The sequence below is a fragment of the Leptonotus elevatus genome, chromosome 5 (assembly GCF_054856555.1).
Source record: "Leptonotus elevatus isolate MCC_2025b chromosome 5, RoL_Lele_1.0, whole genome shotgun sequence".
In the NCBI taxonomy this organism is placed as follows: domain Eukaryota; kingdom Metazoa; phylum Chordata; class Actinopteri; order Syngnathiformes; family Syngnathidae; genus Leptonotus; species Leptonotus elevatus.
Window position 1 is genome coordinate 7,898,166 of NC_141243.1, and position 26,093 is coordinate 7,924,258.

At 40.1% G+C, this 26,093-nt stretch overlaps 1 protein-coding gene across 5 annotated transcripts in view; it reads left to right on the forward strand.

Annotated features, from left to right (window-relative positions):
* Window positions 1-26,093, forward strand: part of stpg2 (sperm-tail PG-rich repeat containing 2) — a 118,967-nt gene that overhangs the window by 68,007 nt on the left and 24,867 nt on the right. Inside the window, exons 13-14 of one of the 5 annotated variants that reach the window (XR_015094888.1) lie at window positions 14,781-14,978; window positions 15,074-15,305. The exons of 2 other annotated variants lie outside the window; for them this stretch is intronic. The gene's annotated coding sequence lies outside the window, so the exon portion shown is untranslated. Of the gene's footprint in view, window positions 1-14,780; window positions 14,979-15,073; window positions 15,306-18,868; window positions 19,011-26,093 lie in introns of those variants that run through there. 2 more of the 5 variants (XR_015094887.1, XM_086076682.1) reach the window with 2 other exon arrangements.

Genomic DNA, 26,093 nt, shown 5'->3' on the forward strand with positions numbered 1-26,093 from the left:
CAATTCACTCCAACGACGAGGCGCTATAATTCACTTCAATACAGATTGGATACAATTTACACCAGTTAACGTCATACCTTATGAATTTAATTTGTCCCACGGCCAAGCTCGTGGCTTCATTTACTTGTTTATGAAACAGTTTCATATTGAAATTAATTGAAATGCAATGAAACTATTTTTTTGTTTCAAGTTTTCAATCAAAAACAAAACAAAACATTAAAGCATCAATGAAAAGTACGTCAGTTACAATAACATTCACGACCGTATTCACTCCAATTGAACTAATGATTCTTTTATAATTGATTAACTTATTCACTCCCAGCTATTTTCACTGAAGCAACCCCCTTCGCTCCCGGCCGTTTAACTCGATTTTGCAAGGCCCACAGAATATTGTGTTCTATTGCTATAAAAACATGGAACCTACCAAAAGAAAGATTAGAGTCTCTTCTTTCATCAGGAAAACAAAGTAGATTTATGTTTCAGTTTTGCAGCAATTAGCATTAGAATATAGCTAAGTTTCATCATTTTTCACAAACCTGTTAAACGCTGGGGAAAAGAGCTTGCTTCTCTTATACTCTGCTGCCACCTATTGGCCATTTTTTCAGAGGCTGAATCAAAGCCTTCTATATGTTTAGCATAACAAAAAAAACACAAAAAACGTATAAGGAGGTTTTTGGGACCATGGAACAATTTCAAATAGAACGTTTTCATACATTTTTGAGAGCAAATGAGTTAATCTGTTAATTAACCAGATTAAAAAGCGATACATTTTAATTTCCATCCATCTGTTAAATAGGAAATTGTTTCAAATTGACAATGTATAAAATGTTTGAAACTTTCCATGAAAGAAAATGAAAATGAGCAAAAATGTTGATTACGGTTTTCAAAGGTAAAAGCAGATGTTTGCAAAATCTTTTATTTTGATTTGACACAATGTCTGCTTTCATGGTGCATTACATAAATCTGAGAATACTTATTGTTGAGATGCCGACATTTTGAGGAGTTGGACAATTTAAAAGTAATCGATCATTAAAACAATTACCGATTTATTTGGTAATGTATAGATTTTATACTGATCTGATCGGCTAGAACGGGATCGGACGATATGAAGCCTTTTATGCAAAATCGGTCTTGTAAATATAAGACTGTCGAGTAAATATAAAAGTCGAGTAAATATAAAAGTATTTAAAGTCGATATATTGCTCCATGCATCTTCTAATCAAATTGGTGATCAGTTATCGTTTTTTGTTTTTCAAATTCGATCGTCCGAAAAATCCTGATCTTGTAAGGCCTAGTAATCAATTTGTTTATTAAAAATTAATCATTGCACCTGTACTTCCAATAAGATTCACTCCAAATATGATACTATTCACTCCAATTATAATGCAATTAGCCACAATTAAAATGATTCACTCCGATTATAATCAGATATGCTTGACTGTGTTGCTGTCTTTGCGTTTCATCCCAATGCGCGCGCTGAACTCCACAAGCGCACACATTACCCTAAAATAAACTGAAACGATTAACAATGAAAAAGCTTGAATTGAGTTACCCGCCCCCTCCCTGGGATGTCGCACAAACACGCACGCAAACAGTGACTGACGCGCCACATGATGAATGGCGAGCGTTTGCCCTTAAACGTCTTTGCCAATTTTCTCCTTCTGTGGATTCTGAACTGGGAAAGATAGTTTTGGCAACTTTCAATTCATCATTTTGGACACCGGCCAGTGGACCGGCACGGGAAATGGCGGGAGGGCAGATGCACGGACACACAACATGCGCGGAATGATGCTTATGTGCGCAGTATTCTCCGACAACAGCCAGAAACTGCTGCAAACGTTTGGACTCTTAACGGTACAGATTTTCTACGGTACTTTGAGATGACAGATCTAATTTTGCCTTCTGGCACATCATTTTTGACTCTCACTTGGACAAAACTCTGAAAAAAAGATTGCTCTTTTTCTCTGTGTATGAAGGATTGAGTTGTGGTAAAAGGCCTTTTGGTGAATAAGAGTTTTTGTTTGTTTGTGCTTGTGAAAAGGTTTTATTAGTTAACATGACCAAAGGAAAGTATTTGAGAGAGAGAGAGAGAGAGAGAGAGAGAGAGAGAGAGAGAGAGAGAGAGAGAGAGAGAGAGAGAGAGAGAGAGAGGAGAGAGAGAGAGAGAGAGAGAGAGAGAGAGAGAGAGAGAGAGAGAGAGAGAGAGAGAGAGAGAGAGAGAGAGAGAGAGAGAGAGAGAGAGAGAGAGAGAGAGAGAGAGAGAGAGAGAGAGAGAGAGAGAGAGAGAGAGAGAGAGAGAGAGAGAGAGAGAGAGAGAGAGAGAGAGAGAGAGAGAGAGAGAGAGAGAGAGAGAGAGAGAGAGAGAGAGAGAGAGAGAGAGAGAGAGAGAGAGAGACCATACATTCATTTATCAATATTTCATTTTAAATTATTGATATATTCTACTACATAAAAAGGAAAAATATGCACAATACTTATTGCAACGTAAAAAATAAAACGATTTTTGTTTACATTATGTATTTTAATTCTGCTGCGTGCAAAAATAGGTATACAGAAAATATTCAAAATGCGTATAGAATAAAAACATCTGAAAAAGTACATTACTTTGTTAATTCTTTATTTTTCATTTATTTTGTGTGCAAAAATATATACAGTTAAAAAAATACAATACTTTAAAATAAAAAAGTAATTGTACTATGTGCAAAAGTATTTATACGGTTATAAAAAACAAAGAAATAATACACGCAATACTAAAAAAACAGAAACAAATACATTCCTTTTTTTAATGTTTTAAATGCTACAATAAATACTGTACGTGTTCTCTCTCTCTCTCTCTTTTTTTTTTTTTAAATAACTTCTTTTGCATCCCCTCTATATCAAAATAACTGATCCGTATGCAAACCTAAAAAGGAAACACAAATGACGAATACCTTTGTCCATAAGGATTCATTATATTGTCATCTAAAGTCTACAAAAAGCACTCTGGATTGTCAAACTTTACTTTTTTTTTTTTTATCCCCCCAAAAAAAAGTGTGAAAGGTACCAAAATAAACAATATGTACACGAAACATTTAACAAAAATGTCTGAATAATTTTTTTTATTCTAAAAAACACATCTGGGTGTTTGGTTTGTTATTTTCCGTTTCCCATACGAAACTGAACTGCTTGGAGGGAAGACGGCAGAAAAAGTTTCGGACCATCAAGAAAAGTCTTTTTTAAATTATTTTTATTACTTGTCTTAATGAGTTTGCAAAGAGAGCCAGACGAGTAAATACGGACATGAGAAATCCCCGTGTTCTGAATCTGCGAGAAAAGCCTTGCAATATTCGTCATAAATTCACACTGAACATCGCCTGTCCATCAAAAGTCTTTGTGTATGCAGCCCTGCCTTAAGCATCTCGCTGCTGTCGGTAGCAACACTGTGGCAGTCTCGTGCTGCAATTTCCTCCCCAATGAGAACGCAAGAGATGCTTTGCTGAGCTGAGGTCTCCTCCCAAAGCGACGTTACCATAACGCAGACAATTTTCAGATTCCAGAAGTGTGACTACTATAACATGTGTTTGTATCATCTGCTTTAGTAATTGTGATACATTAAAAATTTAATTTATATGTACATTGAAAAGCTTTGGACCCAACACGGAGCCCTGGGGAACACCACAAGCAATGTCAAGTATTGTACCCTTCCTGTGAAATATTTCTTTTCTCCAGCTATACCGCATGTACCATATTGTTCCATTTTATTAATAAGGATTGAATGATCTATTGTATATATATATATTTTTTATCAACAAAGATACCACGACACTACAAATACAATTTTCACAATTTCACCAAATATTAAAAGGAGCAGCGTGTTCATCCAGCGGTAAGCGAGCTCGCCCGAGTTATCAAATGCCCCCAGGGGGCTGCGAATGCGGGATGCGGCAGATCCGACATCAATAGCTACAAGACCTTTAAAAAAAAACAAAAAACAGGCAGCCGCCGAGATTCACGCGAGGCAGCGACTCCTCACCGCCGCCCCTCTTATCGCCAAGAAAAAGGCAAAAACTACTGCATGAACATCGAGCGGCATCTTATTGATAGATTCAATCTTAAATCGAAAAGCAGCAGTTTAAAGAGGAAGATGCTCGTCGGAAAGGAACATTGCTGCTAATCTGACGCTCAATTCTAGCGACTTAGCATGACGCAAAATGTTTCACCGCGCCACAAGTGATGATTGCCTGTGCGCTCAAAACCAACCACGTTTTTGTCGCCGTCTTCTTTGGCTGACCTTTTTTTTTTTTTTTCGCTTGGAAGCGACTTTTTAGCAGTTTGTTACGCTTTCTCTCAATCTGTTGCAAACTATTATCGGATTATCGGTACTTCACATCAAGATCGAGGCCTTGCTCGCCGACCAATCAAGTGTCGCTTATCAGAAGTTAGTGCTGTTGGCCGGCAAAATGTACTTACTGCAGCCGTCTCCTATATATTCTTGTCGCAAGGAAACTTCCTGGCAACTTCTCAAAGCTAGCGCCGTTCGCTAATGCTAATCTGTGCCTCCCATGAAACACAACAGAGCTCTGCTTCCCTTTGCAAAGTCGCCACTGTCTCCCATATTCACGTCACGAGGAAACACCCAAAACCACCGCAGAGCAATCAAATTTGTGACGCTTTTCAGAAGTTAGCGCTGTTAGCTAGTTCAAATTTATGCCTCTGACTAAACATACCACATTGATACACTGCCGAGATGGGCTTCATTGAGTGACTGCTGAAAATGTGTTGCACGGTATGAAGTGCAAAATGTGACAACACAACAATAAAAGTTCATAGGGGGCGCTACTGAGCCTTGTTTTTGTAACAAACTCACAATAAACTAATAAAATATTGATTATTTTGCCAGCCATCATGTGTATGCAAAGGTTCAAGTTTGTTTTTTAAACTGATGTTTAGAATATTAAAATCGGTGTCATTTTGCCAAGCAAACTGCACGTTGCCGACGGCAACAGCGTTCAACAAAACAAAAAGCTTTGCTTTAGGAGGAGTTCTTACCATATCAAAATTGTGGCATGTAGTTCGGGCTCTCTTGATTACAGGGCTCGGTGTATTTTTTTTTGTCTTAATGGGTAGCGTGGTGATCAGTTTTGTAGGCCCCTCCCCCCTCTATCTCAGATGACGTAAAACGCCACCACCGCGTCAAGCCGAATAAAGCGCAATGACAGCCTGGTAAGATTGCGGCTATAAATCATTTGTCAGCCACTTCTAAATTCTATCTGCAGTCAAATACAGTACGTGCACACAAACACACACACACACAAACGCGCACACAGGCGTTCATATTGCTGGATGGAGCTGTAATATGGGATCGACGACACGACGACAAATTGTCTCTTATAAACAAAAAGTCGGCAGTCTGGCTTTTCCCGCCATTACACTGTCACACTTTGCTGTATGGTAGAATATGTCTTTCAGATTTTTTTTCCTTTGCATATAATAAAGTCGTATGCATTTTGGATGATATCGCAGTTAAAAGGACAGAGAAAATGGACGGTGTCGTATGTCACGAAACCCCCTGGATTCTATTTTGGCCGGGGGGGCCTTGCCATCCATCACCCGGACCCGCTGGTAAATGGCTTATGTAATTCAGTTCCAGATGAATGCCGGCGGAAGGGAGTGTCAGCGCTAACATTATTGTGATGTATACAGTGGCAGCGGCCCGGGTGGTAGGGAGGGGCGGGGGTGCGAGGGTTGGGGGCTGATGACAGAACAATGCTCTAAGGCTCGTGGATATGAAACGGGAGATGCTCGCGGACTCCATGAAATTCGAATTCGAGGGGAACTTTTGGATGGTGTGTGAACACAAACGTTCTCATGAATGAATAAGAAGGTCATAAATCAATAGAAGCTGTCAAAATATGAACACACTGGCACCGCAACAGGTGTGCGCAGTGCGAGAAATCCAGGAATAACAGCTCGACATTTGAAAGGCTGCTTTTCTGGCCAAAACATTCTCAACTTTAACTGGAGGTGCCGAACCTCCCAGGAGTCATTGGGACTTGAACCCTGCTCATTCGAGCACATTTGGCTGTTTTTATTTGGATGATTTCTTTAGAGCGCAGGGAATATTCTGCATGCCTGTTTGTATGTGCTGCTGCTGCATTTGTGTTGAAGTAGCAGTGTTGTTTGAAGCTAAACGTTTTTGCTAGCCTGCCTATTGTGTTTCACTGTACTGTATACCTTAACTCATTCACTGCCATTGACGGTTATAAACGTCCAAAACGTCCATTTTGATTTTTTCTATTAGTTTAACATTAATAAATAAATTAATAAAATGTGTGACTATTGAAGTCATGTGATTAATTACGATAAAAAAATGTAATTGCCTGACGCCCCTAATTTTTAATAATCATCTCGTCAGGCGATTAATCACATGACTTCACTAGTTAACTCACGATTAATCACAAGTATTTTATATCTGTTCTAAATGTACAATAAATATTTTTTTTCTTAGGTTTTCATACTCTTGTTAACAAAAGTGGAAAAAATGTGAAACTAATAGAAATAGTTCAAATGAATTTTTGACGTTTGTAGTCGTCATTGGCAGTGAATGAGTTAATAGGCTAGCAGGCTTTGGTTATCATATGGTTTGGTTGAATGTTTGTTGTTAAAATATGTCTCGTTTTCGTTTAATTGTCTTGCCTTTTTTCTGACCGTTTAAAAACAAACTTTGACAAGTTTGTAGTCACCACAGAAGCTAACAATTAGCCTAGCTTATTTTTCGTCTTTGTACTACTCGTTATTCTGCTTTGTATTTTTCCGACAGTTTCATGTCACAGGCATGTTATTGAGTTTTGTTTTCAATACGTATTTTTTCTCCCTTTTTATTGACAATTGCTTTCTATTTATTTAGTTTTAGGACCGCTAAGCCTAATCTTCTCAGAGACTAATGAATGAATTCAAGTGGCTCCGTTGAAGTGCTGCAGAGGGTTGAAAGGCTTTTTGATTGCGTTCGTCTTTCTTTAATCTTGAACTTGCCTTTGACTCTGCAAATTGTTCAGAACAAGAACCAAAAAAGTGCAGATAAAAGAGCAATCCAAAGGATTTTGACCTTTTAATGTCTTTTTAAGTGGCGTTATCAAGAAAATGGCTCCATTTTACAGCTCGGAGATTAAATAAGGGAAACACAAAGGAGCCGACTATTTTTTTCTGGGTAACTAATTGTTCTTCACAGGGCGATCGGTCCGTGATTGACAGTGCTGCGTTTTATTTGACTCACAAGAATGTTTTACTTATTTCTTTTGTTTCATTTTCCAAATTTTATTCGTAGATTTTAAGATGGAGGTAGTCCTCACTTTACGATGGAGTTCTTTTCCTATAGTGCCCACCACAGATGTCGTCTACCACTAACCACATTCAAGAGAGTGACACCAGGCACAAAGGAATATTTTTATTTTGTGTTTCAAGCATGTGTGAGGGCTAAAACTATGTAAAAAAATAAATAAATAAATTGTCTCTTTATCGCAGATTTCTCAGGTGTGCCTGAAACGTGATAAACGTTTGCCATTTAATCTGCTCTATGAAACCCAAGTTTTTCGTTTACCACTCGACATTTCATTCATCAACGCAGCTCTCGGCTCCTTTCTCTTTGCTGCTCCATCTTCCTCAACATTTATTTTCATCCACCAGTGACAGATGGAGTCACGGCAGTGGTGTTCAGGTAAAGATGACTCGCGGCGACAGGCCTGTGGAGAGCACATTGGGGGGGGGGGGGGGGGCGTAAACAGCTCTCGCCGCACACTCGGACTGGACTAGTTGTGATTTATGCTTTGTTAGGTACGGTTGATATACAGTGGGTATACAGTACGAACACAATCGGAACATTATGAGGCCCGGACCTTGGCTTTGAGGAATTCCTTGCAACTGAGCCCTTCCAAATGTTAAAGATCGCCTCGCCTAACCCCCAAATTAACCTTTAACTCGGTGGTCCCCAACCACCGGGCCGCGGGCCAGGGACCGCTTTGGACGCGCAGTTGAAAGAATAAAAAACTTGCTATACTTTTTGGGTTACTTGATTAGCCGAAGCTAAACAACAACAACTTTATTTTGAAAAGTGACCGGATTCTCTCTCTGTTTACGACGGACTCTTGGCGGATGTCAAGATGCTAATGATCTCAGTCGCGTCAATTGACAAGTTAGCAAAATGAGTAAAAAAAACGGACATATTTGGAACGTTTATTTTCAACGGAGAAAAGGCCCAGTGATGAGACAATACAGGAGCTTATTTATGACCAAGAAGAAAAAGAAAGGTGCCTAGACTTACAGCTACAGGTGATTCCCACGCATGATGGGCTCTGCGGCGAGCGGCTCTTAATTTAGCGTTATGGTGAGTGAGTTACTCATGGACTTTATATTTGTTCTGTGGTGCCTTATGTTGGCGGCACCAACATATCATGCCCTCCTTAAATCTATCTCTTAAATGCGGCAACTGTAAGGAGGGCGCTGTGAATAGTTTTTTTTTTGTGTTGCTCGTATCATTCATAAGCATGACCTTAGTGACCTCACCATATTGTTGTCACCCTTGTTATGGTGTTTGTGTTGCTCGTACAAGTACATACAAATGCACGGTGGATTTGCGTTTGTTGTTATCGCCTTTTATTAATCAGCCGCTGAATAGTCATGGTCATTTCCAAATTTACCCTGATGCAAGTGTGATTTGAAAAAGAACGGCAACCAAAAACTTGCAGATGCAGCTCACTGGTGAACTATTTTTAGAAAAGGCCCGCAGGCTACTCATGTGGTTCTTGGGGGCTACTTGCGGGCACCATGTAGCTAACGTATCAGAAAAACTCACACAGACAACCATCATATCCTTCTCCTTCTCCCTCAATGTATACGCCAAGTCAAAATGAGTAAAATATGAAAATAAACAAATGATAATACACGGCTGTGATAAGGTTTGCGTATCCTTGGCAGCGCACCGTCGCCGCCACTCGAATAACTTGCTTCTTATCAACTTGTTGAACATATCTCACGCTCGCCGAGTGGTTGCGGTGACGCGACACCTCCGTACGCCGTCGACAATAAGAAATCATTCACCTCGCGGAAGGCGCCCGATTCAACGCCGGCAGAATTCAAATTGTCACAGATGCAAGAGAGGGATATTGTTGGGAGGTAATGGGGAGAAGAGAACATTGAAAAAAGGAAATGCTGACAGCAAAAATAAATAACTAAAAGAGAAATGAGGCAGAAATTCAAAAAGACACAAAATCAGCTCCACTGGAAAAACACTAGCATATGCCATTGAAATCATTCAGTGTAATTAAACAATAAGCCTACGTAAACGGTCGTTTGTAGTCATAGCGGGTGGCCGCAGTCTAATGGAATTCGCTATTAAAAGCAGCCTCCTGTGCTACAATGGCAAACTGCTCCTTTAATTGCCCATCTTCACTCGAAATGTGGTGCTTGTCACAGTCCCTAATGACTCGGACTGCAGCATTACTGGCACCATTTGAACAGGGGAACAGTGTACAGTGAACCCCCCCCCCCCCGCCCCCTCCCCCCCCCCCTACATGGCGGTTCACCTGTCTCGCCATAGATCGCAGAATTCCACGCGATTGTTTGATTTAAACGCCTATGAATTTAGAGTTGTTTGCTTTTAGCGTAGCCGCAACATTATGGTTAGCGCAGAGTTGCAATGGACTAAATGCAGCTCAATTAAACTGGAACTTAAGTCAAACATGTTCTCTGCAATATGCACCCACAGAGGAACACAGTAACATGGTGAGTTTATTGAATGAAAACCATAAGGTGAGCAGGAAATCGGCAGACAACTTGACGAGCTGCGTCTTTGGCTATGACTATGACTATGACCTGGCTGGGCCTATGGCTGTGACTTGGCTGTGGCTGAGAAGACTTGGCTGGTGCGTAGAAGACTTGGCTGAACTGAGAAGAGATTACACACAACCTGCCACACGTAACATCAACAATGCAGCCACACCGACTGGACAAACACAAACAGACTAAGGCCCCCGGCTTTGTTCCTCAAACAAATCTTGTACACAGAAGCATTTCAAGACTTGCGTGTGTCCAAAAGAAGACGCTGAGTACGTTTAACGTCTTTAATGTATGGGCCAAGTCTGAAGCGTATCGAAACAATAATGAAAAAGACGAACACAGGAGAAGTGACAATGGCGGGTGATTCAAGTGCAACGCCGCTTGTTGAACGTGGGAAATTGGGAATAAAGAAGCAAAAATATTTTGCTGCAGAAGCATAAGCAAGCTAAGGAGGCAGCGCGAAACGACTACGACACGGCTATCCGCCATTGTTGTTGACAGACTGACGGTTCGCGGGCAGTCACGCGAGAATTGCCGCATACGTCATCAATCTGCGACAATGCGTCATGGAGCTGCGACCGTTACGTTATCACTGGAGGCGTATATCCTGCATATGGTGTCCAGACGGACGCGTTTTGAAATCTTTCCACTCTGCATCCCGGTTTCAAAAGTGATCGGTTGCAAGCTCCGAAACGGCGCCATCGTGTGGACGAACGGCCTAAACGGTAAGAAACTTGTGAGGATACATTGAAACTGGCTTTCGTGTGGACGGAGCATTAATACCACTAACACTAAAGACCTCATGAGACACACCTGGGGGAACACAAGTGGCTGATTGGTCACACACACACTGAGAAGGGAAGACACACACAGGTGGACGTGGTTAGACATAACGAGACAAAGGAAGAAGCTAGGAACACACGACAAAAACACCAACCACAGACAGAAAACAACAAGAACACCCAAAACGTAAACCCAACACCCACAGAATCAAAATATGACAAGTGGCTGCACGGCTTGCTTAGCTTATTTGTATTGGGTTTTTTTTTCTCACATAATTTGCAGCTCTTGGAGGTGAAAGGATGCTTGTTAACTCTAAAGTATTTTACACATAAATGAAACATGTATTTGTATTAACATAACAAGGATGTCTGTTTAGATAAACACCCAGAACAAACAATCCTTACGCTCGCCTTTGTTCGTTTTTCATTTTTTTTATGGTGTATCCCAGCAGAGACCTATTTAGTAATATCAAATATGTACTCATTAAAACTCTTCCTAATGTTGTTATGCAGTAACAAAGCATTTGTCTTTCTCCTTTTCCACATCTGGCAATCACTGATCATCCCAAACAAAGTCCTTTGTTTACAAAAAAAAGCTCCCATATAGAGTTCAACCGTTTTAGCACCGTGACATTGCCCATTGACCTTTGTGCATTTATGTGATGTGAATCCAATTACAGCTGCAACGGCACCAGCGGGGAGAGATAATTTTTATACCTTAGTGTTTACTGCTCATTGACGTCCTGTCTGTGCGTTTATGACTCAGTGTGTCCGACACGCCGCCCAAAACACGGCACCTCCCTCAAGGGCATCGGCGCCAATCAATAGACGGCGCCCAACCGGACTTTAATAATGTAGCCTGACACATTGTTGGCGGCGCGAAGGTGGGGCGGGGCCGCATGGACATGGCGGAGTCGCTGATATGAGAGGCAAATTGCAGGTTGACTGATGGCGTTCCGGGCAACGTTACATGAATTCAAAAGGTGACTCCTTGTATTGCAAGGAGTGAGCCACTCGCCGGCATTAATATTATTCATATCCTATGTGGGTTTCCTGTGATGATGAAATTCATGGAACATACCGTACGTTTTGGGGCATGATGGAATTCAAATGGAACACGGTTCACTGACTCGAGCAGGATCCGGTAACCATTTAGCAATTACATTTCTGCTACTTGAACCAAACTTGTATTAAAACTGGAACATTTTTGAATAGATGATTGACAAAGGTATATTTTCACTCAACCAAGTCTGATTGATTAGAAGCTGGTCCGCCTCATTTTATTAATTATCCTTTAAATAGTTGTTACTTTGTTTTAATGGACCAAACTGGATTCAAATTGCAACCTTTTGAGTAGATGACCAACAATAGAGCTATCATTTTTCTAAACCAAGTCTAATTGAGTCATGCAGTCCAACTTAGGTAGCTAAATCAGCCGACCGTTACTTTGTTTTACAACAAACTGAACCAAATCAAATTGAGTTATGCGATCCAACTCATGCTAAATCAGCCATTACAACTGAGTTACTTTGTTTTATTTGACCAAACGTGATTACATTTCAGTTACTTTGTTTTACTGACCAAACTTGGAGTATCTTGAGTAGATGATTTTACAAAAGTGATTCAGAGCAAGCCGTTACTTTGTTTTAATGAATGATGATTGGCAACACAGTAAAAGTATATTTTCACCATTCGATTGATGTGTGTAGGTAAAACTCAAAATAGGCCATGGGTGTAAATTGCTGTTACTTTATTGAAATTAACCAGACTTGGACTACTATCATAATGTTTTGAGCAGATGACTGACACTAAAGATTTAGCTTTAGTTAGCCTGGCTGATGTGTGCATTTCAGTGTTTGAAAAAAGTTGGATTAGTGACTTTTAAAGTTTTCAGGAAATAAATTGACCCCCAAAATATTTTCAATGCATCGATGCGTGCAGGTAAAAGTAGTTAATTTAGCCATTAAATCTCCGATACTTTGTTTTAATGGACCAAACATGGAATGACATGCCTTTGGTAGAGAATTGTCAACAATATGACGATACTGTCACTGACCGTTGTGTGTAGGTCAAACATTAGCCACTAATTTGCCGTTTTTGTTTTATTGAACCAGATTTGATTGTTTTGCCCATTCCCCATTCTTCAGAAGGCAGACTCATCCAAACTGAATCAACAATGCCTTTTTGTTTGTCTCACGCCTTTTCACAGCACAGAAAGGTGTGAATGCCGAAAAGACGTTTACGTAATCTCCACGTTTGGATTAAACCGGGCGACATAATGTTCCAGGCTATTCAGTGACAAAATGCCTTCGACTTGACGAAAGACAGCTGTCCTCAGGTTTTTGAACAAGTACTTTGCCCTGAAAATAACCTCCGAATGCTTTTGTCTAGCAACGGCAATTCATGCTGTCATAAACTATTCCTCCAAATATCAAAAGGCGTTCTTTTCTCTCAAAAGCAACAAAACGTCGGTGCCGTTTGTTCTAAAGGACGGCACTGTGTTAGCTGTGACCCCTCCTTCATTGACATGATGATACGGCAGTAAACAGGCAAATGGTATTGTGACATGTGTGATCGAGCTTTGATTCCGGTAACTGCTGTCTCGGTGGGATGAAAATGGGCCGCCGCGAAGGCTTTTCATACGACAAAAAGCACTTAGCAGAAATGCTCTTGAATAAAAACGTCAAGGCCACAAAAAAACAACAACGACAACGGCGGGCCGGGCCGGGCCAAGATGAGCGTTTGACAAATTGGCGATGTGCCATTTTGATTATCTAAATTGAACCGCTAAAGAGCAATGAAATCAGGAGGAAAAGTCTCAGGAAACATCCGCTTGGCCGCCACATTCGATGTAAACTGACGTGTTATCCACTGGTAATGGCTCTCCTGACTCGCAAACCGCCTGCTGCCAATATGACATCATCTGAACTTCAGCGTTTCAGTACGGAAAGTTGTATTCAACTGTAAAAAGTAAAAGTCATGTTTTGAGCAGATGATTGATAATAATTGATGTAAAAGTCTAAATCAGAGCTTTCCATGAAGTCAATGTTACTTTAGTTTAATGAGCCAAACTTGGGTTAGAAAAAACATTTATGTTTGGAGCTGATGATTGACAGTGGATGACGTGTGAATGTCAAAATTGCTAAATTACCCATGAAATGGCTGTTACTTTGTTGTACGAACCAAACTTGGATTGACAATAGATTTATGATTTAGGTTTACTGGTGCATGATGGTCAAAATTAGGTAGCTAAATTAGCCTTTAAATTACCGTTACTGGATTATGAATGATAAATGACGAAAATGTTAATTTTGAGCAGATAATTGACAATGGAAGTATAATTTTGTCTGACAGATGCAAGATTGTCAAAATTGGGTAGCTACTTTATCCATTGGGTCACCGTTACTTTGTTTTAATGAACCAAATTTGGATCATGAATTTAACATTTTGAGCGGATAATTGACAGTAGATGTATAATTTAGTCTTACTGATGCATGATTGTCAAAATTGGGTAGCTAATTTATGCACTAAGTCACCGCTACTTTGTTTTAATGAACCACATTTGGGTCCTGAATGTAACATTTTGAGTAGACAAAATTGGGTAGCAAAATTAGCCATGAAATCACTTACTAAACCAAACTTGCATTATCAATGTGTTGTTTTCGAGCAGATGCTTAGCAATGGGCACAGTATATTGTGTGTGAGATGTGTGCTAATCAACATCGTGTAGCTAAATTAGCCATTAGGTTAACTGTTACTTTTGTTTTAATGAGCCTAACCTGTGTGTCACATTTTGAGCATGTAATGTAATCATCAAAAGCATTCATCCATCCATTTTCTGAACCGCTTATTCCTCAATCTAGCCCAAATCTGTGTGCAATATTGATGTGGCATTTATGGAAGACAACTTTAAGGAAAAAAAAAATGTATTGAAAGATCAATAGAAAGAGCTGTTTACAGCTCAGAGATGAAATTGTTTCAGGAGGCCAAGCGAGGAATATACGAGGCGAGGATGCGTGTATTTACAGTTTTATTCGATGTCCAATAAAAGAGTCTCGCGATAATAATCTCGTTTCTGTCTCGAGACACAAGTGTATAGGACAAACCACTTTTGATGGCAAAAATCCGCTTTTCATTCAAATGTATTCAACATTGTGGCCATCTTTTCTTCTTTTTTTTGTCTCCCAGAGTTTATGTGCGTCTCAGACATCAGTCATACCTCGCCCGGGCCTCGGTCGGTGACTGTGCGGAGAGACGGGAGGTAATTGAATTTCTCTCCTGGAGTGACTCGCATCAGCGCAGACAATTCCGACATAGCCAGGCGCGACGTAATAGACCGGGGGAGGCCATCGCATCAGCTTAGAAGTGCAATTAACTACAGAGGGGGTACGCGCATGCTTGAAGCCTGGAGAAGAAGAAGAGACGTTTTACACCCGTGTGCTCTTTGCTTTTTTTTATTAATAGAGAAACTCCTCCTTTAGGTGAAAGCAGATGGAGACTTTTCTGTTCCAGTCGGGGTCAAGTAGGGCTGGCTAATGTCAAGTGTGAAGATGAAACACTTGTGGGGGCACGGATGTGGTAAGATGATAACGTTAGCGATGCCGCACTTCACTCCAACTCGCGAGTCTGTGCTGTGATGTATATCGTATTTATTTTACAATAGAATAAGCCTCTATTAAATCACACAAAGAAAACACGCACATATAAGCAGAAACCAGCTACACTGTCAGTGGCAACTATACATGCATCAATTGAGTGTATATAAAGGTGAATAGTTGCAAGAATATCCAAGAAATTTACATTACAGGACATAAATGGCAAATATTTTGAAACTATTAAGTAAACTTAAATAAAAGTTTTCCCGGTAGAGTAAGACTATTATGAAATTTTTGGGGTCAATTGTGAATTTGAAAAATAAAAACAAACAAAAACAATCCTCAATTAACGATTCGATCAGAATACGGAGAAATATATCTATTTAAACTTGTCTATTGCACCGAAAATGACATCATAGTTGCTCAGGGCTGAGCTCATTAGCTGACCAATCATGGCTCAACTGTTTTCTGAAGCTGCGCCGTGATTGGTCATTACCTGAGCACTGAGCAACTATGATGTCAAAATGGCCACCCCCTGAGATGGAGAGAAAAACGGGTGGATTTTTCTGCTTGTTTAGACTTGAGGAGGCACAGACAACATCTTTTTGTAATAAACATTTTTGGGTTGACTTCCCCTGTGAAGTGATGTCGTAAGGAAATAAATAACACACATACCCATAAAGTAGCTCATTCTTTTATTTGACATAAATTAGTTAAAAACAAAAAATACACAAACACTAGTACTTGGTAATTGGATGGTCAAAGGAACGGAAACGGAAGAGGCTTTGCGCTTATACATTATGTCAGCACAGAACAACTCCGGAGTGAATAATTGATCGAATGCGCAAATTACGACTTTACTTCCTACTTCCTACACAAATCATTGGCTGCCTTTTCGGTGACTCAATGCTTTTCATTGAATCATAAGCATTATCGGTATCAATATAATTACAGCAGCACCGATGACTGGTCCTCATTTTCTTTTTTACTTTTGAAGGACAAGTAAGTAGTTATAACTAAAAACATTTTCGAAGTAAGTCATCCAAGACTGCTTACTTCTGCTCTCAGACTAGCGCTTTGGTAACCCTTGTGCATGACTAACACATTTTATGAACACCCCACACTCAGCACAAAATGCAGCAGGCGGGAGAAGGTTCTGCGGTGGTGGTTTCATTATTTCAGTCACAAGCCAAAAGCTGGTGAACATCAAATCAAGTGAAATGGAATGAAATTGGAAATCATGCCTGCAGAAATGTTTCTGTTAACTTGGTGGTGGTGCTGTTTCTGTAATACACTGCCCCCTGTTGATTTGGAGTACAAAATATAAACTGTAACCATTTTAGCATCAGTGTTGCTTTTGAGTTACTTAACTTACAGTGTGCCGCATTTAAAGGGAATGAAAGCCGCTGTGGTTGGCTATGATTAAAGTCAAAATGAAATACTAAAAAAATACAGCACAATGTGTAAAACCACCATGCCTTAACAATCTCTTTTATTATGTTTTGCTGTTATGATACAACACAGTGCTCTTTTTCTTAATTTTTTTTGGGTGGCTGGAACAGTTTAATAGCATTTTACTTCATTTGAGTGAGAACATTAGATTTTATATACAAGGAAATTCAGTTCCGAGCTCGGTCATGAATGGCATGAATTAAACTTGTGAGTCAAGGTCCGCTGTAAAGTCAAACTTGTAATGAGCGCTATTTCTCGTGTATACATTAGCATTAGCATCGACTATTCAATGTTTGATTTGAAAATTATGAAATGAAACTCGCATGCAGTGAATGCCATGCAACTAAATAGTTCATCTCATAAGTGGTTTAGTAATGTTCTTTACTTCTCCCACCATCCTTCTTTTATTGATCTGGCTGCCATTAAAAAAAAAAGAAGATGGATTAGATGCAGATTAATCACCGTGTTCAATATTAATAGAGGGGAGGGATGTTATTGTGCTCGCTCTGGCATTTATGGATGAATTGGTACTTGTAATCGATCACGCGAGTGGACAGAAATTGTTGTCGACTACTTGCCGTATTGATCATGACTCTGAAGATGAAAATTTGAGATTTTTACCTCCATTTTGATATGATTTGACATAAGGATGGAGAGAGTTTCACTTGAGATGCAAAACTGTTTGGAAGCTATTTAAATAGGTAGCGGCACTATTGGCAAAGTGGGTACGAATTGAAAATGGAAATGCATGGACCTTGAAAATTGAAAGTGCCTTGTCTCACAAATACCGTACAGACATAATGCTTGACTCGTTTGTATCTGCTGTTTGAATCATTTTTCCCACTGGAAATGAGAATTTTTTTTTTATGAAGCACAATATAGAATGTTATTTTTTATTATTAACTCATTCACTGCCATTGACGGCTATAGACGTTTTTTTTAAAAACTATTTCTATTAGTTAAAATCCCCACTTTTGTTAACAAGAGTATGAAAACCTAGAATTTTTTTTATTGTACATTTAGAACAGATATAAAATTTGTGATTAATCATGAGATTAATTACGATTAAAAAAATGTATCGCCTGACGCCCCAATTTTTTTTATAATATTTTCTTAAAAAAATAAAATAAAATCGCATCATGCGAATTATATATATTTTTTAAATTAATTTCATGACTTCAATAGTTAACTCACGATTAATCACAAATTTTATATCTGTTCTAAATGTAATTTTTTTTTCCTAGGTTTTCAAAAGTGGAAAAAATGTTAAACTAATGAATATAGTCTATAGCTGTCAATGGCAGTGAATGAGTAAAAAAAAACAAAAAAACATACATTACAAACATTTTTGTTGTTATTTTGGGGACTGGAACAGATTTTCATTTATTGCATTGGAGAAAGATGATGTGTTTTTAGTTACAAGTGTGGCTATGGAATAAATTAAACTCCTACCTTAAGGCATCACTGTAACTGAAATGTTACACTGCTCCGTGGGTGCTGCTGGTTTGGTTAGCCACCAACTTTAAACGGGACCTTTGAAGTTGTGCATGAGTATTGTGAACTGAGATAAGATATTCTGCACCAAAATTGCTCATTTTATTGTTCCGTCCACTTTTGGTTGTGCGTCCACATTTCTCAATCAAGTCAAACCAGTGCAATTTCAAAACACACAAATGAGTTCATATGTGGAAAATGGCCACTTGTAGTTAGTTCAGTGAACATCAAAAGTGGATTAGTCATTTGCTTTTTTCTGCGATACACATTCTAAACAGACAGACGGCTGGAGACAGTGAATAGTGAAAATCCACTAATAACTGATGCAAAAAATATGAAAATATAAAAAAATCCAACTAAATTACTGCAGGTGAGTTTTCGAATACCGAATCGCAACTAAGCAGGTTTCTGCTCGTTAGTTTGATGATGCCAACAGTTTTGCTGGCAGTTGAACTTTGTGACTTTTTCTCTTATTCCGGATGCACTCGATCACGTGTCAAGCCCCCCGTGCCCTGCGGACCGGGTGGCATTATCATTTTTGAAGGTGACCACTCCCTTCTGGATAGTCATATTTTATTACAGGCTAAAGGTGATGACCGGGAACAACTTTATTGATTTTGCAGTGTGGGTGTAGCAAGCCAAAAATGTCACCTGCTACATCGCAGCATCCCTTCACTGTTTGGCTCAAATCGGGAGTCGAGATTTACTATTTACCCGCCTTTGTTGTTTTCACAGAACACAACAAGGTGAGATATTGCAACAACGGCGCAGTATCAAGCAATCGATGGCGCCTGCGTCCGGTAAAATCTTGTCTTGTCTTTAAATCGTATCTGGCAGCAACAATTGCTTTCGACGCAACAAGGTGGGGAGAAGTCGGTTGTTGAACTTCACCCTTTCCCAGTTTTTGCGGCATTTGCTTCAAGGTGACACTGTTGCTACTTTAAAAGCCGGCGACAAAGTCACAAGTCCCTAAATAAATGGATCAGCATCATCTTTATTGGCCAAATATGTAAAAACTAGGGGTGTCAAAATTAGTAAGTTAATTTAAAGTTCCTTTAATGCCACTCTTTTTTTTTAACGCATGATTAAATACCACCCCTTACCTGGAAAGCCTGTACTGGGGGAATTCCAGTCGCAACGCAGCTACACGCCCACGTCAAAATTGAGTAGTAATACATTTAATAATATACATTTGCATATATTTGTGGAGACTGGGGTCAAGTCGTATTTTACAAATTAAAAAATGTGCCGAATTTCACAAGTTACTTCATGTTAAAGATGAGATAGCTCGTAATGCTGTCACCGTTTTGTACTGTATCAATGACTATTTCTATTAGTTAAACATCTTTTTTTTTGCACTTATATGTTCAGCAGAGTATGAAAACTTAGAAAAAAATATATAATATTGTATATTTTATTGTACATTTAGAACAGATATAAAAACACCCCTAATAAAAACACACAAGCAATTTGTCTTTGCAGCCACAAGAAACATGAAAAATAACAATGACCAACAGAGGGAGACAAAACGGGAAGCCTGGCGGCACGCTAATTAGCGTCACAGGTCTTTTCCCCCCAGAAAGTCAAATCAGTATTCCACAGTGAAATCACATCTAATGCCTCTAATCCATTCCAGCCCCGCCCAAAAAAACAACAATTAAAAAAAATAATATTTTTTTATGATTGTTTGGCATGTGCGCCTTTAACTCTTTGACTGCCAGACGTTTTCAGAAAAGGGATGCCGCCAGTGCCAGCCGATTTAAGCATTTTGACTGATTTTCAAGGTCCACAGAAAATGTTCTGTTTGGACTATGGAAACACACGTACTACCAAATGAAAGATTGGACTTTCATCTTTCATCAGAAAAAAGAGTTTGTTTCTACCTTATTCCGTTCTTTAGTAATCAACAATAGAAAATGGTTAGTTTGACCCAATTTCGCCTGTGTTGGACCAAAATACGGAGAAATCAAGCTTTTAGTGAAACGATATTATTTCATGCATTCTAGTGAATTTGACACTTCTTTTTGTCCATGAATGATGCCACAAACACCTAAATAGTGCTTTACTTCTATAAAACACTACCACCAAGAATGAAAAAGTGTTTTTTGATAGCAAAATACGTTTATTTACATTCAACAGTGTAACAATTTGACAACAATTTGGCAAACTATTTACAAATGTGTGCAACTGTGGTGCTATTTACAAATATGTGGATGTTTCAACGACAGTTTTTCTTTTTGTAACACTCTCCTGCGTGCAAAGAGACGCAACAGCATTTGCACAACAGATTGCCTCTTCGCGTGCGCCACTTTCTTGCCGGCCGTTTTTTTCCGGGGAATAGCAAGTATATACTGCAGTGTGTCATCAAGTCTAATATCAGGATCATGCTACGGTTACGTTACGGTTTCGTTACGTCTCGCTTCCCCGTGTCCTTCGGTTGCTATACCGGGTGGTGGGAGATGTTCTGATCCATTTTATCCACTCCATTCATGGTGGCATCGTAGTCCAGAAACAGTGTCTTCTCCGTGATCAGACTGTACCCGCTCCTCCGATGAATATGCATTGGACTCGGGGTACTCTTCATTGTCCGATCGAATGTCCGCTTGTGCAGCTCCGCGTTTTCCGGCCTTAGCAGCGCTAGCCGCGCTAGCCGCGCTTTGCCGGTGGGGCTTACTACGTGTTCATAACAGTCACGTTGGCGTAGAGCTTCATCTTCATCATCATCATCAATCTGCATTGGTCGATGCCAACTCTCCATCGCCCGATCGAATGTCCGATTGTGTAGAAGTACCCGGCCGGCTATTGTGCGCGTTTTCCGGCCTTAGCAGCGCTAGCCGCGCTAGCCGCGCTTAGCCGTGAGGCTTACTACGTGTTCATAACAGTCACGCCAAAGCTTCCAACTTTGGCGTAGAGCTCGTTGTCATCATCATCGTTGACATCAATGCGCTTTTTAGTATTGATTGATGCTTTCCGTCTTTGAAAAAAATGCTCAAGCTGAGCTGCTTGTAACCGGTTGCTTGGTCAAGCCATTGTGGCTTGGATCAGCCATTGTCTCCTCAACACTCTAGCTCCGCCTCACGTCTTCTACTGACGCCCACGGTGGGCGGCCCATCCAACCTTGTGCAAAGAGAGTCATCGCTGCCCTCTAGGGGCCAAAACGAGTCTTTGACTAATCATATCTGCCTGATACTTTCAGCACAGCTGCCCAAGGCTTTCCTGCACCCGTTTTTGAAAAAAAACAAAACAAAACATAGGGGACGTCTTTTAACGTCCTCGGCGCCCTTCCCTAGGTTTATGCTAAACGTTTTATAACGTTTATGGCAGTCAAAGAGTTAAGGGGCGGCGCCTAATGAGTGTTAGGAATTGGACTCCGTTTTGGCCGTTTAGTCTGCGTGTGAGCTATACTTGCAACTATTCTCTGGTTTTTGAGTTGGTTAGACCTCAAGCAAATGTTTTCAGCCGACGGCAAAATAAAACAATTGGCCTCACTGTTCCAGTACTTTTGGAACGTTGCATAGAAAGGACAAAGTTGAGACACACCATGCCAGAGGCGGTGAAACATGAGGTTGCTCGAGAGCGCAAGAAATACGAAAATAACTGTAAGACAAGACACGAGGAAGGCAGTCGTAGTCCAAAGAATTGTTGTGTACAGCATGTGGAGACACACACACGTACACACACACGCACACACAAAAGTTACAACAGTGTTGGTAGTTCCCATCAGCAGAGGAGCGCAATCAATAAGCTGTCTCTGTTTTGAGTAGCGATCAATGACGCCCTGTTTCCCGTGTTATTAGAGGAAATGATGTGCAATTAGTTTTTCCAGAACCCTTCAAATGCCAAAACATGCTCGTTTGTGCTCATCGAACTTTGCGGTAGAGATGGGAGGTGATAATTACATTTGTTATGGCTGCTGTCTGAAACTTTTGATTAACCAACAAGTTTTATGAGCAACGTCAATGACAGATAAAGACTTAAAACTCAATTGGAAATACTGTGGAGCCACTAAAGTCTAACAAGCTGTTTGGATTTAGATTTTTTTTTTCACCCCCCATAGGAAATCAAGAAAAATGTGTTGCAGTTTTCTCTTGTTTTCCTTTTTTTTCAACCGAATACTTATGGTAATGCCCTTGAATGTGGGAAAGGAGAGTCACACTTACCGATGCACATTTCAGCCGTTTATTAAATGCCGGCAGATTAGTAAAACACAAAGAGTTGCTGCTGTTGGCCACAGCTCACGCCCAGACACTCACACAGACTCACCGACGACAACGCCCCGCCTCTCAAAGGCAGGCACACCACAACACACACGCAATCATTTCTAGACATTTTAAACCATCTTTTGTGTCTGTTCTAATATGTTTAAAATGTGTGTAAAAAGAGTGTTTTAATAAGTATAATTGTTAAAAATTTGTGGTAGGGACAAAACAAAACAAAAAAAAACTGTTTAGAATCAATAATTATCTAAAACATGACAAATTTAATCATAGCCCCCAAAAATGCTGATTAATAAAAGTATTAAAGTGTGGCAATCGCTACAGACGTGTCTTGCTAAGTGAAGTTTGCAACCGCGGTGTCTTCTAGCCGACCTCTACGACACTAAAGTTTAAATCCATAATCTCAATCAGGGGTATAAAATGGTCATTTTCTCTCCACGACTGTATGGAACACACAAATAAAAATCCATTTTTTTTCCCGGCAATTTTTATCATCCCAATTGGATCTCAGGAGGGAGACGACGTCTGACTGTTTGAAGTTTTTATCAGCTGGAGACGAAGACAATGGCAGCGCCTTCCCATCAAAATGATAATTTTGCCTCTCTCCAACCCGTGAAGAAGGCGAGTCAACAAGCGGCTTCTCTGCGTCAACGTGATAAAGACGTGTCTGTGAATTGCTAATGGTCTAGTTGGGGGGCCTTAGCGCATATGCTAAGGCGGGAAAACTACTGTGCTGCGAAACAGTCAGCATCAAGGAAATGATCCGGTTTCAATGATCTGGTTTGTTCATTCTTATTTACCACATGTAATGTGCGTTTGCCTGTGACGTATAAGCACAACAATGAAATGCTCTTCTTCTAGATCAGTGGTACATGCACCACATGAGGTGAACGGCTCCCTCTAGTGGTATTTGATGGAATCACTCAATTTAATGGCGCGCAATGTTAGCAGCTTTAACCCCTCTTTTTAAGTACTGTTCTCTTGTATTTAATTACCACACATTTGCGTTTTTTAAACTCATTGTTTTATATTTTAGGTCGATTTTTATTTGTTTTCTAAAGAATGTGCAGTACATTTAAATTGTATCTTTTAAGTACAGTTTCCACCCTATATTTAAGCGCAATGTTAATGTTCAAACTGTACATAATGCTACATTGTCTTACAATGCATTATAATCGAAGTACTTAATAACGTCTACCTTTCAATTCAATTCAAAGTTCAAAGACCTTTTGTTTTATGGCTGAATTTACCTTAATTTATTTTACAGACAGTCCTCCAATGGCCGATAGAGGTCGCTATTTTGGTGCGTGGTACCAAAATTGGTCGCATTTTCGCGCATGGTAAAACGACTAATATGATCGTTATTGCTGGAGGACTTGTTATTATGAAAATACATTTTTATCTGAATAGTATTTTCAGCAATATATTTTTTACTTATACTTGAGTCCTATTATTCTATTGTTCTCTATTGTTCACCTCCCAGAACGTGCAAAATGACCTGCGCGACATTTTTTTTTTTAATTCGGCTTACGCCATCCTGAGTGCGGTGTTTCTGCTAATAGTGACAGTAAGAGTTGGCCTCTTGTCAGAAGAATTAGTTTATTGTGTTCCTTGCATCTGCTCTTTGCAATAAGGTTTAATTTTTCTTGCAAGAATTCAACGAAAAGACAATTTGTGTTAGTTGTTTTTTTCCATTCGTGCCTAAAACGACTAAAAACTGTCCAGTGTCGAAATTCCATTTTCTAAATGTGTCTCATCAGAAAACCTTGTTTGTACTGAATTTCACGTCTACTCTATGCAATCAATTTTTTCTTCTTCAAGACATGAACTAAAAAAGACAACTCGTGGTGTTTTCCGGAGTTATTGTCAAATGATTGGCTGGCGCATGAGAAGATCTGTCACGGTGGATGAAAGCGAGCCATCTTTACGTCTTATAATCAAATCGTGTCTGTCTTAAGACGCAAGCAGCCCCTTTGAGCAGCACATTTCTTTGAATTTGAAATGATGCCCCCCCCCCCCCCCCCCCCGCGTGCCTCTGTATTGACACGCGAAATGTGCTGGATGTCAACAAACAAGAGAAATGTTAAGGCGGCATACACAATAGTAAGATGTTGTCGAAAAGAACGCATCAGCACTGCCGTCCGTCCTTTTGATCTATCATTGGTTGACCTTTACGTACGTTATCTGCCATCATTTCACCATAAAGCTCGGATTTATGACCCCCACTGAATGCCAGGGCCCTAAAACACTTCTCTACTTTTTTCTTGTCTTCTTTCGCTCTCAACCCCCCCCCCCCCCCCCATTTATAACTTCATTCCCGTAGCACGCACACACGCACACACTTGCTAAGAGCAGGAGAAGGTCAAAGTCGTTAGTGACTCGTAATAGACAATGTAAATTAGAAAGCGAGTATTAAAAGGAGATTTAACACGACGTCACCACATAATGTCTCCCGTCGTAGCTTTTAATGCTGCATCTGCGTCATTGTCTTGCGCGTGTACGATAAATACACCATCATTTATTCTTTATGATAATGATGCTAATGAAGCGCTAACGTTAGAGTTTTAAGATGCTACTGGGAATGCAGCTTCACCACGCAAGCACGGGGAGAAAATGCAAACTTGGTAAAGGAAGGTCAAAATGGAAATCCAAACCTTGAACCTCAGAACCATGAGGCAGATGAGTTACCAACTAAGCCACCGTGCATCTCATTTTTGCCGTCCAAATGATGTCATTTGTACTTGGAACACGTTTGCACATCTGCCTCGGTCAAATTGACCTTCCGTAAAAAACATTTATGATTCTTGAGAGATTTTTTCATTAAAGTGAGACAAGTCAAAATGAAATTGCTAATGTGGCTTCAATATATATATATATATATGTTTTTTTTTTACGAGTAGCACTTTTTAAATCCCGAGTGCTGCCTGGGTTTTGTAAGGACGCATTGTCAGAACTGGCGGGACGCCACCAGTAGAAACGACCGGACGAGCGGTTGTATTCACAATTGGATCGTTAGCATTCTTCTTAGCTCCCGAATGCTAACGTTGTCGTCCACACCTCATTAACACTCGGTCGCCTCGTTTGGATGCTAATTGACACGTGTTCCCGTGATCCGCCGCCCCGTGCCGGTTATACATTACCTTGATTAATGAAGGACAGGGAGGGAATGCCGTTAACATGCGTATTGACGGCACGTCGCCTACATCAGGCAGCCTTCAGGCCTGCCCCCGAGTAAAAAGTCATTTGCTGTAATTAGCGCTGGTGGCGAGGCAGGCGGCAGGAAAGAAATGGTGAGTGGTTTCAAGGGCATGCCGTCCAAATCAAAAAAAATCTTGTACACTCAATTCTAGGAATACATGATTGCTAACCGTCCATCCATCTATCCGTTAAGCTATATGGTGTCGATAAAGCACTATATAAAATGCAGTCCATTTACTGGCAACCCTAATGAGGATGAGGACTATAGAAAATGGCTACCAAAACAACCTTTCATTATTTGCATCACAAGGATTACATTGTTTTTAGCGCCAGTTTTGGTGCTACCGTCAAGAGTCATGTGCTATAAAAAGAGCAAGATTTCCTCTTTGAAAGGGTAGCCTGGGAGAAAAAGAAACATATTCTTAACATATTCTTTGCTGCACTGCTTTGAAGTTGTGCTTGAATGTGTCGCACATTAATTGCCACCGCTGCAAATGCTCAACACACGTGTGTCGGTCCTTGGGGAATTCCAGAACTGTGAAACC